The sequence below is a fragment of the Balaenoptera musculus genome, chromosome 7, assembly GCF_009873245.2.
Source record: "Balaenoptera musculus isolate JJ_BM4_2016_0621 chromosome 7, mBalMus1.pri.v3, whole genome shotgun sequence".
NCBI lineage: Eukaryota > Metazoa > Chordata > Mammalia > Artiodactyla > Balaenopteridae > Balaenoptera > Balaenoptera musculus.
This window is the reverse complement of record NC_045791.1, coordinates 38,344,860-38,361,744: the sequence shown is the minus strand read 5'-3', so window position 1 is coordinate 38,361,744 and position 16,885 is coordinate 38,344,860. Positions and strand designations below refer to the sequence as shown.

General features: G+C 34.4%; 1 non-coding gene across 1 annotated transcript; it reads right to left on the bottom strand.

Annotated features, from left to right (window-relative positions):
* Window positions 1-3,236: 3,236 nt before the first annotated feature.
* Window positions 3,237-3,372, bottom strand: LOC118898587. Its single transcript, XR_005020734.1, has one exon. It is a non-coding gene; the product is annotated as a small nucleolar RNA SNORA70 (small nucleolar RNA).
* Window positions 3,373-16,885: the final 13,513 nt, after the last annotated feature.

Sequence of the window (16,885 nt, the reverse complement as noted above, 5' to 3'; positions counted from 1 at the left end):
TATCAGACCAACTTTTTCTTTTTAGTTTTGCCATCCTGAGCTTTTGTGACCCTTTATATTCATTTCCTATGTTCCAAATGGCCTAGCCTGCCCTTTTCCTCTATCTCACTTACATGGCCAGGTCTTTTACAATAGGAATGGTTAGCATCAGAAGAAAAAATCTATTCACCAAAGATAATTGAAAATCCCTCAGTGTTCTCCATCTTGTTACCCTTCAGCCTTTCTTTTCTATAGCCATTATTTTAGAAGGTAAGTTCTGTCCAAGGCCGACCTTCTCAAGTTTGATTCTCCCTTTAACCAGTGATCCTCCACTATTATGAACTACATAGGTCAAATTACAGATGAAAATCTTTCACTTCACACATACAGTGCTCTCCATGAGGGGAAGTATTATTAGAATTTATAGGAAATGTGGGGGAAAAAAACAAAACTCCCCAATCCTACTTTCTGTTGCCGTAGGTACAGATATGCAGTATGTACATACACATATGTACATATACTATATATAAATTTTTATATAAACTTATAATTCACTTTGTTATATTTAGCAATCAGATAGATGTAATTCCTAATATTCCAAAAATAAATTCACTTATAAGAAAATTCCAGGATATTATGGCTTCAAGTTAAAGTGTTTCAATGATACTTGCTCAAAAAAATATGTATTTCCATTTAGTCTTTTTAATGTGGGAGAAGTTAGGAAATAATATTAACTTCCTGGGAGTAACAGTGTAAGTGACATTTCTGGAACTAACTTAATTTCCATATAAGCAGAAAGGTTTTTAAGCAGCTTCCCATATTCTTAGGGTATTCAGTGACAGGAAAACTGTTGGTAGATGATTAATGCATTAGCAAATACATATTATTTGTATACATCCACTACTATCCTTATTCCAGGGTAGATACACAATAGGGCAAGATAAGTTTATTGTTCTTACACAGTTATGACACAGATCAGGAGAAAATACTATAGTACATGGAGTAATTATGAAACAGTAAAGTGCAAATTAAATTCAGAGAAGAGATATTAGTGAGAACTGAAGAAGTGGATAAGATTTCATTGACAAAGTTGCCAGTAAGGAAAGGAAGAAGGCATGGAGCTAGAAGGAGAAATGACATTTAAGGAACACAGAATATGTACAATGCAGTATTCTTGGGCACAATCACAGTGCCTGAGCTGGGCCTAGAAGCATGAAATGAAAGAGAAAGGGCATTCCAAGAAAAAGAAATAACAACTGTTAGGAAAAAGGAGTTGGCTAAAGATGGTAAATTCAAGGAACAAAAGTAATATCTGCCTTCCAGAAATAAGGCTATACTGAGACAGAATGAGATCACAAAATAAAATGTAGATAAACTCAGGGACAGAACAAGCTACATAATTTGCTATACTATACATAATTTCCAATACATAATGAAAATGGTGGGCGTTCAAAAATTTTTAAGAATTTTTGGATAGTGATAGCAGTGTCTTAAGCAAGAATCAGGCCTTTCTACGCACGTGGCCCTGAGTGCAACACAGGCCACGGGCCCATGAGGCCAGCTCTGCTGAAGGACATTATAAAGGAAACTGAGATTTAGGTATAAAAGCTTGATAACTGATGAGCAATAGGGGAAAACGGGCTCCTAAGCCAGGGAATGACTTGAAATTAGTTATTTAGGAAGATTTTACTGGCAGCAGCATATAGGCTGAATTGAGAAGACCTCAGACTGGAGACATGAAGAAGAGTTCAGAATTCAGAGTTCAGAGACCATTGCAATCATCATAGCCTGAGGGAGAGGCTTGTACCAGCCTGGTGGAGATGGAAATGAAGAAGAAAGAAAAATCTGACATATATAGCATGATGACACATTTTTACCTCCCAAAAGTAAAAAACATGGTAATAAATTTTTGTTTCATTTTGGTTTTAACTGGAAGACTGAGAAAATGATCGTAACACATACAAAATGACCACACTGTGAAATGACACACGCCTTAGGAGTGAAGTCAATAAGACCACGTAGAAGCTGTCATCTGAGGTAACAGGTAGCTATCTAGGTTAGAATTCAACTCAAGTTAAATTTCCTGAACATTTAAACTTTCAATGGTGGAAAAAGCTAATTTAGAAAATGATAATTTCCCTGATTCTATAAGGGTTCAAATTTTGGGCCATAGTATTAGTTTCCTATTGCTGCTCTAACAAATTACCACAAACTTAGTGGCTTAACCAGACACTGTTGGTAAGGCTGCATTCTTTCTGGAGTCTCTAAGAGGAGAATCTGTTTCCTTGCCTTTTCCAGTTTCTAGAGGCCCCCTACATTCCCTAGGCTATGTCCTTCTTCCATCTTCAGTATCAGTAGGGTAGCACTTTTAAATCTCTCTCTCTCTCTCTCCGCCTCTCTCCAGCTCACACACACACACATACACACACACACACACACACACACACACACACACACCACTCCCCTTCCCCCAGATATGCACACCCCTATCTCGGTCTTTTCTGACTTTCTTACCTCTCTCTTATCAAGATTCTTGTGATTACATTGGGACCACCTGATAATCTACCCATCTCAAGATCCTTTATTTAATCACATCTGCAATGTCCATTTTGTCCCATAAGGTAACATATTCAAAGGTTCTGGAGATTAGGAAGTGGACATTTTATTTTTTCAGGGGAGGGAGCATTATTCTGTCTACCACAACCACTGTTAGGAATTGTCATTTGTTGAGAGTTCGGGCTAATTTTCATCTAGTTTTATTCAGCTCTAAGATCCTAAGGTTCTAAGAGACTTGGGATTTTTTGTTTGTCTGTTGTTTTTTTGTTTGTTTTTGTTTTTTGACAGGAAAGTAGGATTCATTGGTGGGCATGAGTAAGGAGGGGACAGCACCAAGGCTCTCATGAGTGCAGGGCCTGTCATTTGTCCAGGGGACCACAATTAGGGATGTATTTGACCCCACAGGTATCTGGAATGAGCCGCTCTTCTGCCACCATGTTTTTAAATTCATCCACATTAAACTTAGTAAATCACCACTTCTTGGAGATGTGCATCTTCTGGTGGCCAGGGAACTTGAACTTGGCCTTACAGAGGGCCTCAATCGCATGCTTCTTGTTCTGCAGCTTGGTGCCAATGGTCATTATGACTTGGCCAACGTGGACTCTGGCCACTGTGCCCTGGGGATTTCCAAAGGCACTGCACATACCTACCTGGAGCCTAGATTGAGGACAGCATGCCAGTCATGAATGTCCACTGGAAAGGGCTGTCTCCAAGGTCCCTTAGGGCATCCTGTACAGGCAACAGGCTGCACACACTACTGAGGAGGCTGCTGTCTGCAGCCATTGCATGCTGGGCCCCTCACGGGGAAAAGACCATGGTTGGCTTAATTGGCTGCAACTAAGAAACTTGTTTTGTTGTAAAGAAAGTAGGAAAATGAGACTGGAGCATAAACCAGAGAAGGAGATAAAGGTTGGATTTAACCAAATTTAAGCCCTTACTTTGGATCAATTTCCCAATCGTAAAAAGAGTTGAGCAGAGGGCACAATTTTGGGAGTTAAATGCAGTGAGGATAGTGAGAGGAGAAAAAGTGGTCAGTAATATGGAAAAAAAGTAATAATGATACATAAATTTATGGGCTACATTTTTGGTCATTGACCTAATGTCTTATCCCAGAGAACATTTAATTGATAGCTTAAGATGAGGGATTGGAAAGTTTGATATTTAAGCTTGCTAGGATTTTCAAAATGATGCTACCAACTGGTTCAGCAAAGAAGCAAAACATAATTCAAAAATATCATTCACTAGGTGGAGAAGTGGATAAACATATCAAGACATATTTTATGAAACTCAAAAGAAATCTGGGGCTTCCCTGGTGGCGCAGTGGTTGAGAATCTGCCTGCCAATGCAGGGGACATGGGTTCGTGCCCTGGTCTGGGAAGATCCCACATGCCGCGGAGCAACTGGGCCCGTGAGCTGCAATTACTGAGCCTGCGCGTCTGGAGCCTGTGCTCCGCAACAAGAGAGGCCGCGACAGTGAGAGGGCCGCGACAGTGAGAGGCCCGCGCACCGCGATGAAGAGTGGCCCCACTTGCCACAACTAGAGAAAGCCCTCGCACAGAAACGAAGACCCAACACAGCCATAAATAAATAAATAAAATAAATTAAAAAAAAAAAAAGAAATCTGTAAGGAACAGTTTGATCAACATGGTTATATTGTGAGAACAACAAAGAAGATAAGGGAAATTGAAAAAGAACAATGAAATAGATAGAATTTTATAAAATATTTCTGGCCCAGAGATTTTTATGCTAAACTACTTACCCTTCAAATGAAAAAGTGTAGTATGAAGGGTGAGGTGGGTAGGGATCATTAAACTCTAAATTATTTTGCACAGTTTGATTATGTATATTACAACTGCCAGGAAAGTAGGCAAAATAAGAGAAAAATCAAAGGTACTAGATGTCCTTTTGGTGGAGCACTTAGCGTTATCTACTGAGTTCTCTGGGTATTCTATGATTCTACAGAGATGCGCACATTAGATCACCTTTCTGTTGACTAGGTTAATTTATAACTCGATGGGACTATCTCTACAAATTAAGATGTAGAAAACTGATAGTAACCCAAGTAATTTTTGTCCATAGAAATGCAAATAAATTTTGTTCAGTAGAGATACAATTGATTTCTACTTTGTAGAAATTATGACTTGAAGCAATATATTTAATAGAACCTTATAACGTTAATCAGTGTTAAATTTTTAGCAAATTCATTTAAGCATTTATGATTATATATATGTATGGATATATATATGTACAATATATTATATATAATATATATTATATTAGTATGTATTATGTGTGGGAATATATAATAGAGACATTATCTTGAAAATCTTTGAAATGCCTTTAAGAGTTTAGTAGTTCCTTTATTAATTAGAGTTGACTTTATTTTTAAGTTGTGTTAATTTTATATTCATACAAAAATTGTGGTTTTATCTTTTTGAACATTTATACTTTAACACAACTCTTGCTTGATAAACTATTCTGATGCTAGGTATGTATTAATTATTACAATACAGATGGATAAAAAGATCATTTTGGGGAATTCAGTTTATAAAATCTGAATTTAAGCAAACACTTGAAGATAGAAAAGAGCTCGCTTTTTTGTAGAATCATGCTTTCCAACGTGAATGTATTGTCATCAGAATATATAGGCATCCAGGATTATAAACTGATTTACAAGGTAGCTTGTTCATTATGGTACTAATTTGAGGATTCCCTAGGATATATCAGTTGGAAAGATTGTTGTATATTGTCTTAATTTTCAGAAAGTCAATATTTCTTAGAGAAAGATATTTCAGATTTTTAAATATATCCCAGAAAAGAAGCAGCATATTCTGAAAAATCAATGCTTTCTTTTTTGTGGGGAGAGGTGTTAAGATAGACCTAGGTATCAATTGTAACTCCATTGTCCCCCATTGACTTTAATCAGAACATTTTGTTTAGGTCAAAGTACATTTCTTATCTCAAACTTGATTCTCAGATGTGTGTAATCAAAATAAATGCAAAAAGTACAAAGTAAGTAGATATTTAATCTTTTATCTTTCTTTGAGTTAACTATATACTCAATGAAAATGTTGATCTTATATTTTCATGACACCTTTGTGTTACACAATATGCATATAAAATTCCTTTAGAAAAACTATAAATTCTTGCATCTCCTCTCAATCATATGATTTATATAATTTTGAGAACACAGCAGCCCTGCAGCAAAACATTCAATGAATTATTAAAAAGTGCTGAGAACTGCTTTATGGGTATAAAGAGCTAAATAAGGATCGTCTAATTCTACCAGTTATTAACATATAAATTCAAAAAAAGGAAAAAGTCCACATACAGGTATTTTGTCCAAAATTAATGTTTCCTACTTTTAAGAAGGTCATAAGAGCAAAAATGACATAAACTTTGGATGCACTTCACTTCACACATTTATTTATTCATCAATATTTCCATAAGTAAATTTGTTAACCTAAGTGTAAATGTCTCAAAGAGGAAAAAAATTCAGAATATATCAAGGAAAAATACAAGAAATTAAAAGGATTAATAAATATGTGAATACATATAATCACATTCACTAGAATGAAAGCTCAGATAAAACAGTACATACCTTAGGGCATCATTCATTATCACACATACACATAAATATATATACATCAGTGACACATTTGGGAAAGAAGATGAACAAATTGAAGAGTTCATAAGAAAGATTTGAGGAAAGGTTTGGAAAATGAGGAAAGGTTAAAAGAAGAAGGCATGTTCAGTCAAATGAACATACCAAAAGGAAATATGATAGTTATTTACAAATATATATAATGAAATGATAAAAGACAAGACAAAGACAGAATAGAAAATATGAACTAGGAAAGACATGCAAAAAATTAAGAAAATCTCTAAACAATGAAGGATGTAAACCTAAAGGATATGTAACTCTTATGGTAATAGTGTCTGTCATTATTGAAAAGCCAATATTGAGGTTAGATGCTTATTAAGAAAGGCTCATAAATAATTAAGTTAACCCTGCCTTACTACAAAGGAGAACAGATATAAACCAAGAGCTTCCTTCCAAAGTTGAAATCTAATTTTACTTTCTCTTTCTCTCTCTTGTTGAGATTGGGCTGCCTTTAGCCTTCTAACTCATATTTGAAAAATATTTGAGTTTTTCACATAAAAATAGAATGAGGTACAAAATGAAGTGAAAGTAAAGACTACATTGAAAGCAGGATTAGCTTGTACAAGCATGATGGAAAATGAATTGTGGTTTTTTTACTGGTCCAAAAGCTAAACATTAATTATTTAGTCAATATAAATGTATTGCTTTAATATGCCAGGCACAGTACTAGGTACTAATACAAATCCATTGCAAGCAGAATCCAAATATGGCTTTCTCTTCTTCAAGATCATGGGTGTCTTATATATCTATATCTTATATGACTACTAACCATCTCTCAAATAATGTGTTGGTTTCAAGGAAACCCTTCTCTCTGTATAATGGGAAAGAACATCAAATCAGAAGGCACTTCTTCCAATCAATAGAATCACCTTTACGAATGGAGAAAAATACATTAAACTTTTTAGCAAAACTGTGAGATGATAATTAGCTTGTTAATGGTGGAGGAAAAAAATTTAATAATTGTGTTTCACTAATTCAGAATTCATTATTTGACCAGAGGCTGACAGGAATGTTATTTTTGCATTGATTAATTTATTTCTTTTTATAGAAGTAAATTAATAATGTAAATAAGATTACAAGAGGATCCTTCAAAATACTTAGTAGAACAAACTTTCTAAGCACCCTCAAGTACTTTAGAAGGAACCATTTCCACACAATTGATATGTTAATTACAAACCATTAAATCAAGTCAAGGATGTATATTGGATAACACTTTGTTAGTTTAATGTGAGTTAATGTAGGCACTTGAAATAATGGAACTCTATTCCTTTCTGAAATAATATATTTTCAGACTTTTTTTCTTTAATTAAAACTAAGCTTCCTCCAATTAGTACAGATTAATGACATTTTACAGGAGTCAATATTTAGGAACCAAGAGGTATTGCTGACTCTTCTATAACCTAGTTGTAGTCAGAGAAGAGGGAAAGATTGGGAAAGTAATCTTAGAGCTGATGTCTTCCAATTGAAATAGTACTTTCACACATAATAATACGACAGATATGACAAATTTGGATACGATCCAAATCAAAATCATTAACAATTTGAAATATATACATATATTCCTAGCAAATAAAGAGGAAAGAATATCTTGGCTAGCCAACATAGAAAGAAAGCATCTTTTAATATATAAAGAGGTTGTCTAAGGAAAAGTCAGTCTCATGTATCAATATATGTGTGAATATAACTTCCTCCTCTCTAACCCACGTACATTGACAAAGCAGTATTAAAATAAGAACAAGGTAGGAACCTAGCTAATTTACACATCATTAGAACCCATTTTTACTGGGGAGGTGGGTGGAGACTGGCGGGATAGGATAGTGTTGATTTGAGAAAAAAACGAGACAGTGCTTTTCATCAGCATTACTAATTTATTGACCATCATAAAAATATATGGCACACTAAAGGTTATGAACTTGACTTCTTGAGAGATATTTATGGAAGGGGAATGACCAGTATTTTCCTTTAAAATAACCCAAGAAACAGGGCTTCCCTGGTGGCGCAGTGGTTGAGAATCTGCCTGCCAATGCAGGGGACACGGGTTCGAGCCCTGGTCTGGGAAGATCCCACATGCCGCGGAGCAATTAGGCCCGTGAGCCACAATTACTGAGCCTGCGCGTCTGGAGCCTGTGCTCCGCAACAAGAGAGGCCGCGATAGTGAGAGGCCGGCGCACCACGATGAAGAGTGGCCCTCGCTCTCCGCAACTGGAGAAAGCCCTCGCACAGAAACGAAGACCCAACACAGCCAAAAATAAATAAATAATTTTAAAATAACCCAAGAAATATACTCACTACAGTTTAGTATATTTGACAGATGACTTAATATAGTCTTTAAAAATATATTTTGGTATGTGAAAGTTTCAAACATCACAGAAGCATAGAGAAGAGTAAATGAATCCCCTTTTACCCATCACCAGATTCAACCCTTATCAAGATTTTGCTGACTTGGTTATCTAACCTCTTCTCCAGCTCTGGCTCTCTTGCCCTTACTTTTCTCTTTCCTGAGGTATGTAAAGCAAATCCCAGAGATTATCTTTCACCCAAACATCTTTTGGTAAGCATCTCTAAAAAAGTATATAGACAGTTTATCACAAACAATAGTACAAAATGATTTCCATTTATGGTTCTAATTTGCTCCCCCATGTCTTTGCTCGTGACCCAAGTGGACTGTAGATTGCTCGAGGGCAGTGACCTCTTTCCATTAAGAACATGGTCAGTGATAAAATATTGGCAAAATTTACTTTTTTTTTTGTAGGAATGTGTTGTGATCTAAATGTTGTGTTCAAAACCTTTTCAGTTTTCATACTGCCTGATTTTTTAAACACTTTAAAATGTTTTCTACTTAAGAGAAAATGGGAAAAAGTGTTTAAGAGAGAAACATGGTTTACCACATCCTTGGGACCGTTCTGACCTCAATGGAGAAGGAACAATATAATCAAAAGTTGGCCATATTCACAATTGCTTTAATTCCGTCAAGATATGAAAGGTTTATCATGCTAGTTTTTTATCATTTTTCCTTCTCTTCCATCATTTAAATTGGTGCAACAAGAGAGGAAGCTTTAAAATCATATTTTCAGCTCATCACCAAATTTAATTTTGTAAGTCTTCTTTATTGGCTCTTCAGATAAATAAAAGCTAAAATAGCAACTGTACCTTTAAATGATTCTCTCTGCATATTGTTCTCTCTAAATATTTTATTTATTTAAAAACAATATAACCACATTAATATTTATTTAGACATTTTTAGTAATCATTTTCTTTTTCATATAATGAGAGATTATCACAAGCTAATTCAGTGAATGAAGCATTTCACATACAAATTTTTGCATTATCTGATAGGTTTTCATATGTAAATTACATGCATCTGTTTATCTCTGGTGAATAGTGTCAAATATCCTCAATGCAAAATGAACCTTAAGTAACATTATCTTCCTAATGACTTTTCGTTTCCCAGTGAAAAATTGACTATTTGTACCAGGTACTTAGAAATTGTCATTCAAAAAGAGCTTTTTTTGGTTTGTTTTTACTGGACTGCATCAGGGTAAAAAAAGGAAAACGAACACTTTGAGGCAAATTATGTTTATATTGTCCTTCTACAAATCTTTTGGAGTTTTATGTTTAAGATTATGAAATCTCATCCATAAACATTTTGAAACACAGAAGGTGGAATGTTTCAATGAAAAAAAAATTCCGCTACATTTAAAGAATTTTTGTTAGCCGTCAGGCACTTAAATCACGTTTACAAACATGGAAAGACAAATGCTTAAACATCTGAAATAGCCTCTCTCTACTCTCAAGTAGACCTGTCTTTGAATTCACCATGTGGGTGAAATCAAAGCACAGAACAAACACTGTTTTGATATGGCTTTGAAGATGATAACAGCTTCTAACAGAGAAAAAGGCAGCTTTGGGTTTGCAAGAAAACGATGATTGACTTGACTCCCAGCCCAAGGAAGTTTACCTTTTAATGAGTGCTTGGTGAGAAGCTCTCACCCAGTGTTTATTTGTGAGGGAAGCTGCCTAACTAGAATAGCTCTCAGACGTCTAGGTCCGCCATGCAAGATGTAACACACATCCTTATAAGCAGCAACATCTTTTGATCCAAATGAGCATACGCAGGATCCAGATGTGCACAGAAAATTTAGAGGTGGCCTAAGGATTAGAACTTTTCCTCTATGGTATATAAGCTTTCCTATCAATTCATGTAATCTGGTCCCCATGTGGAAAGACTAATTAATACTCTTAAATATTAAAATAATGATCACAACAAGGAAAATATTTAACCTCTATTTTTTTCTTTTTCTTTTTTTTTTAAGAACTTGGAGTCTTTGGTCTCGGTAATAGAAGTGTTAGTTGGTACCCTCACTTTCCATCTTCCACTAAAAGAGTTTAGTCATCAAGAATCTTCCTACACTTTTGTAAATCTAGTTTTGGATCCATAGAATTTTCACTATTTTGGTTTGTTTTTGTTATATTATTGAGGCCTTGAGTTCAAATTATCTTACGTAGACTCAAACGTGCTTTAAGCTCATGCTTGTATCTTAGGGAGAAATTAGTTTTAACCTGTTAAGCTAATCAGCAAAATATACAAACACTAGAGGATATTAAAAATTCCAAGTAAGTATTAGCACCCCAAATTATCTTTAGAAATAATGACATTGTATTGAAGATAAACAGTTTGGGCTACATTTAATATTTTTTTAAGTATAGTTGATTTATAATGTTGTTAGTTTCAGGTGTACAGCAAAGTGATTCAGTTTTATATATATATATATATATGTATATATTTTTTTTTTCAAGAAGGAAATAATGCCATTTGTAGAAACATGAATGGATATAGAGATTATTATACTAAGCAAAGTAAGTCAGACTAAGAAAGACAAATATCACATGATATCATTAATATGTGGAATCTAAAAAGAATGATACATTTAGTATTTTTTCAGAGATTGAGTAGATGTTCTCTAATCCTGTTTTCTACTCTTGGGCACACAAGGGGTACATTTCTCAAATTCTCCTGCAGTCAGATTGAGGCCATGTGAGTGGTTTCTAGCCAGTGGATTATGATTGAAAATAATATATGTCCCTTTCAGGCTTGGAAGAAAAATTTCCTAGCAGTATGAAGTCCTACAAACAAATCTGACCTGACTGAATTATGGATAATAACCTTTGATAATTAAAGTTTTCTTAGAATACAGCTATGCCTAGTTGTTTACAAATACCTGTGGCTGCTTTTATGCTACAATGGCAGATTGAGTATTGCAAGACACCTTATAATAGGAAATCATAAACTATTTACTATTTACTATCTGACCCTACATAAAAAGTTTGCTGATTTAAAGATTAGAAAGAGGCTCAAAGATTGACTACTGTGACTAGAAAAAAGAGGAGAGTTAGTAGTATTAATGGAGACATTTCAGAGTTTATGACTCTGAATGGTAATGATATCCATGGTGTGGCTATACATCTTAGTTCCTAAAGTGGCATAGGATAAATTGACGTAAGGACATGGGGATGTATAAACATATGTCTTCATATACATAAATAGTGGGACCTACCCTGCCAATTTGGGCTCCATATGTAGTTATACCTTTTTGATCTTTTTTCAATTAATTTCTATAGCCCACAATGCTCTACTAGTAGTAGGTTCACAATCTCTCTCAAGACCTCCCCACCACCTCATATTGGGCAAAGATCCTATCAGCTTACTCAGGGTAGAGGACAACAATTCTTTGATTGACAAACTGAGACAGAAGTAGGATCTTAATTGGCTTACCACTGTTAATATTTCTTCCAGTCATGTAGGGGAACTTTTGGAGACTCATCCTGCATGATCAGTGGGTGACATTTGTTCACATTGCTGGCATAATATGTTCTTACAATGCCAAATTGTGATTTCAAGTTATAGATTATTTTACCTTATATGTAAGTTCAGCTTAAGTTCAGCCACTGTTCCTCTTGGGCAGGTGGTCTGGAAAAGATAGCAGTAGCCATAAACTGGGCTAAAATCCGTTCCAGCCAACAAACTCTGAGGTTGTTTCTTGTATTGAAGGTAAACCACCTGTTTAGTTTCTTCTTCTCATCAACAAAAATTTTGTATCAGACACTCATTGTTTCATGCTTGGTACCTTGGCCAGAATGTCCCCAGAGTCATTATGCAAATAGGTTAATTCTCTAACCCAGAGCTCTGCATAGAGGTGGATTTTGCTAAATCACATAGGAAAAAAATCTTGTTACACCCTAATCCCACTACTATGAGTTTCTTCTTGCCCCATATTTGCATAACTGAAAGGGTCAAACAAATGACCCAGAGCAGGACAAAGAAGATCTGCGCCAGAATGACCTTCCATTTCTGCAAATTCAAAGAGCAGCTGGCAGCCTCTCTGGCTAATACAGAAATTTAAAAACAAAAAACCCCATAATAATTACAACCGTGAAAAATACACTTTCTGGCATACATGTATGTATGTGTGTATATATGTGTATGTATGAGTGTGCGCATATGTGTGTATATATCATATGTACATATATGTCACATGTATACATATTATATATAAACACATATGTATATGTTATATATGTACATAAATGCATATAGATATATTTGGATACAGTTATATATTCATTGATAAAATTAACTTGAAATACATATTTTAACAATTTTATCAAGTAAATCAAACAGTACTTAAATGTTTATGTTGGAAAAAAATGCAGTACATTTCTCCACATCTTTCTAATTCCCAGCTCTGTTCTTTCAGCTCTTAATGTTAACTTTTGCCTCTATATTAGTGAATAATATACTTAAAATTAATTTTTGATTTATCAATTTTAAAAATAATCTATTAATTTTACCTTTTCATGGTTACACCATTTTATTCTATTTTTCCTTCCTTATTCTTCTTACTATAACTTGGAGTTCTATAAAGTCAATGTTTACATGTCTATGGCAATGTAAGTGCTGTACATTCCTAAATGGAGAATTATATTCTTTTCAGAACTTTTAATTTTTACTGGATTAATAATGGCATTTAAAATTTTTGCTTAGTTTTCTATGTATCTAACTTTAAAAAACTGCTCCAGCAGATGTTTCAAATGACCAACATAATTTTTGAAAGCTCAAGCATATTGGCTAATCGATCAGCTATATATTTTCCTCCTAACTATCTCTCAATTGCTACCTCACCTAATCTAGCCAGGTTGCTTTCTAAATTCAGGTAATAGCTCTCATCTTGACACTTCCCTTTTCTTTGCTCTGTGCTGGCTTTTCTGTTTCTTGAGTCTGGTGTCTCTCTGTGTCTACTTCTCATTTTCTTAAAGCAGTTTCCCTAGTACTTGCCAAGAAAAAGAGCTCAACTTGCATTTTTAAAAAATGTCTTAATTCTACCCTTACACTTGATTAATAATTTAACTAAATTTAAATTCTGAGTTAAAATGCTTTTCTTTCATAATTTTGAAGCTATTTCTTTATAGTAAACAAGCAATAATGTTACATTTGAGAAATCTGATGCCATTTTTCTTTTGTGTTTTATTTCCATTTCTATGCATGTGACCTCTGGTTCCCTCTCTCTCTCTCTCTTTCTCTCACTCAGCTTGTCTCTTTTTTTAATCTCTCCTTTGTTTTCTCCTCCACTTCCTCCACCTCTGGATACTTTAAGTATATTCTCTCATTTTTATTACTAAAATTTTTGAACACATACAAAAGTAGAAAGAATAGTATAATGAACCCTTATATCCCTTACATACCTTTCTCCCAGTTTCAACAATTATCAGCACAAGGTCAATCTTATTTCATACTTCCCTCAGTACTACATATCCACCATCCACACTAATTTCTTTTTGAACAAAATATTTTCTTTATATCATTTCATTCATTAGTATGTATCTCTGAAGTACAAGGACTCTTTTTTCCTTTTTTGTTTTTTTGGAAAGAAGATAGAATTCGGAGGATCCAACAATTTAGTATTTACACATTCAACTAATCCCTTAAATAAGATCAGAATGTATTTACCTTTTATGTAAATTAAACCTGAAGGTAGATAGGTCCAGGCACACTTGGAACCTTCACAAATCATCAGGGATCCAAGACTTAGTCACTGTCTTTCCCTGTCCCTTCCACCCAGCCTAGAGGTTCATACAATTTCTGTAAGAGCTGACTGTTTCCTGTGCCTCCCTGCATTTTTTTCTAAGGCATGGAATTTATCCCCATGGTCCAAAATGGCTGCTACAAATCCTAAATTCATGCTGTATTCCAAGCTGGATGATGGAGAAGGGGGAAGAAGAGTATAACACTTCCCTTTTGAAGACACTTCTCAGAAATACAGCAAAGATCTCTGTTACATTTCACAGACTAAACATAGTGAGCTGAGAGAAGCTGGGAATTGGATACATATAGATACATAGATACACAGATACACAGGTGATAGACAATAGATACATAATGTAGATAGGCACGTAGATACATAGATATATAGAGATTACCTATATATTTATATGTAATATGCACATATGTAATATGCATGTATTTAATGGTTATGCATATATCTCAATGGTTAAAAATCCATTAATTGGAATTACATTAAGTGGATTTTTGTACATTTTAAAAAAATGTATTTTCAAAGTTTATAATAAATCTCTAAATGTTAAGACTATAAAATCAATCTAAGATAAGTGATTTCCTGTGTGTTCTTTTCTTTCAAAAAGGTATTACAACACCAGATGCATAGTAGTAAAATGCCTCAAGTCTGGAGGTTGTTAATTATATCTACTTCTTCCTTTGCCTACATTTTCACTATTTATGCTAACTGGTGCCAACTGTCTATTGAGATAATAATGTTAGTTGAATGTTTATGTTAATATTTTGAATGTACAAATTATATACTTATTTTTTAATGGGAAATTTTGTGATTGCCTTCACTGTGTGAAAAATGTCAATCAGCATTGATAAAATCTCAAGGTTTTATGGATCCTGACTCAAACATTTGAAAATTCTCAATTTTAGGATACTTTATTGAAGACACAAGGCAAGATGCTCGGCCCACATTTGTCTTTCTAATTTGACATTTTAGTCCCAGAGCCTCAATACACTGAAACGTAACTTAAAATTATTCATAATCACTCAGGAATGCTTAGTAACAAAGGCAGTGCACAGTAATTGGAAGTAGGGTGAGTTCTTTAAAGCTAACATCAGTCTTTTGAGAAACAAAAAGAGAAAGAGAGAGCTACAGTGCAATTTCTAAGAAAACAAACAAAATCAATGCCTAATTTTGGACCCACACAAAAATAAGAATTTCCACAAAAAAATTGATTCCTCTGAATTTAAGACATTTGAAACGTTATTTTTTTATCATGCTTTATTGAATATGCATTATAAATCAGGTCCTGCCCAAACTGATTCAAATTCTTTGTATGTTTGTTTTTTCTTTTCATTTCATCAGTACCAATTTTTCACAGATTTACTACAGTTCTCATAGTTAATGGTATATTATGATGCTAGAAGAAAAAAATAGGCCAAAGTGATAGAAATCTTGTTAATTATGTTACAAATAAATATTAGGAGCTAAGGTCCAGCTTTTAAAGCTTAAAAAACCTCCTCATCTTTATCAACTATAAATTACATACTAATTTAACATAAAGCAGTTTTCTAAATTTAATGTAATATGTAAAAGTGCTTTAAACTTAAGGCAATAAATAAAATGCTATGCATTTACTTTTTTACTTTTTTACTTTTTAAAGACTTCCCTTTGTATCACCTGCCCCCATACATGCAGAGCCTCTCTCCTTATGGACATCTCCCAGCAGAGCGGTGCATCTGTTACAGTTGATGAACCTACATTGACACATTATAATCACCTGAAGTCCACAGTTTACATTAGGGTTCACTCTTGGTGTTATACATTCTGCGGGTTTGAGCAAATATAATATCATGTACCCATCTTTATAGTATCATACAGAGTATTTTCACTGCCATAAAAATCCTCTGTGCTACACCTATTCACCCTTATCCCTTCCCCCACCAAAACCCTGGCAACTACTGATCTTTTTATTATCTCCATATTTTTTCCTTTTCCAGAATGTTATATACTTGGAATCACACAGTACATAGCCTTGGCAGATTGGCTCCTTTCACTTGGTAATATGCATTTAAGTTTCCTCTATGTCTTTTCATGGATTGATAGCGCATTTCTTTTTTTAGCACTGAATAATATTCCATTGTCCAGATGTACCACAGTCTATCCATTCACCTACTGAAGGATATCTGGGTTGCTTCCATGTGTTGGCAATTATGAATAAAGCTGCTATAAACATACATATGCAGTTTCTTCTGTGGACAAATGTTTTCAACTCCTTGGGGTAAATACCGGGGAGTGTGATTGCTGGACCATTGGGTAAGAATATGTTTAGTTTTGTAAGAAACTACCATATTGTCTTCCAAAGTGGTTGTACCATTTTGCATTCTCCCAGCAATGAATGAGAGTTCCTGTTGTTCCACATCTTCACCAGCATTTAGTGCTGTCAGTATTCCACATTTTGGTGATTCAAATAGGTGTGTATCTCAGTTTTTAAATTTGTACTTCCCTGAAGACACATGATGTGGAATATTTTTATATGCTTATTTGCCATTTTAAATTTTTCTCTGATGAAGTGCCAGATAAGGTCTTTGGCTCACTTTTTAGTTGGGTTACATGTTTC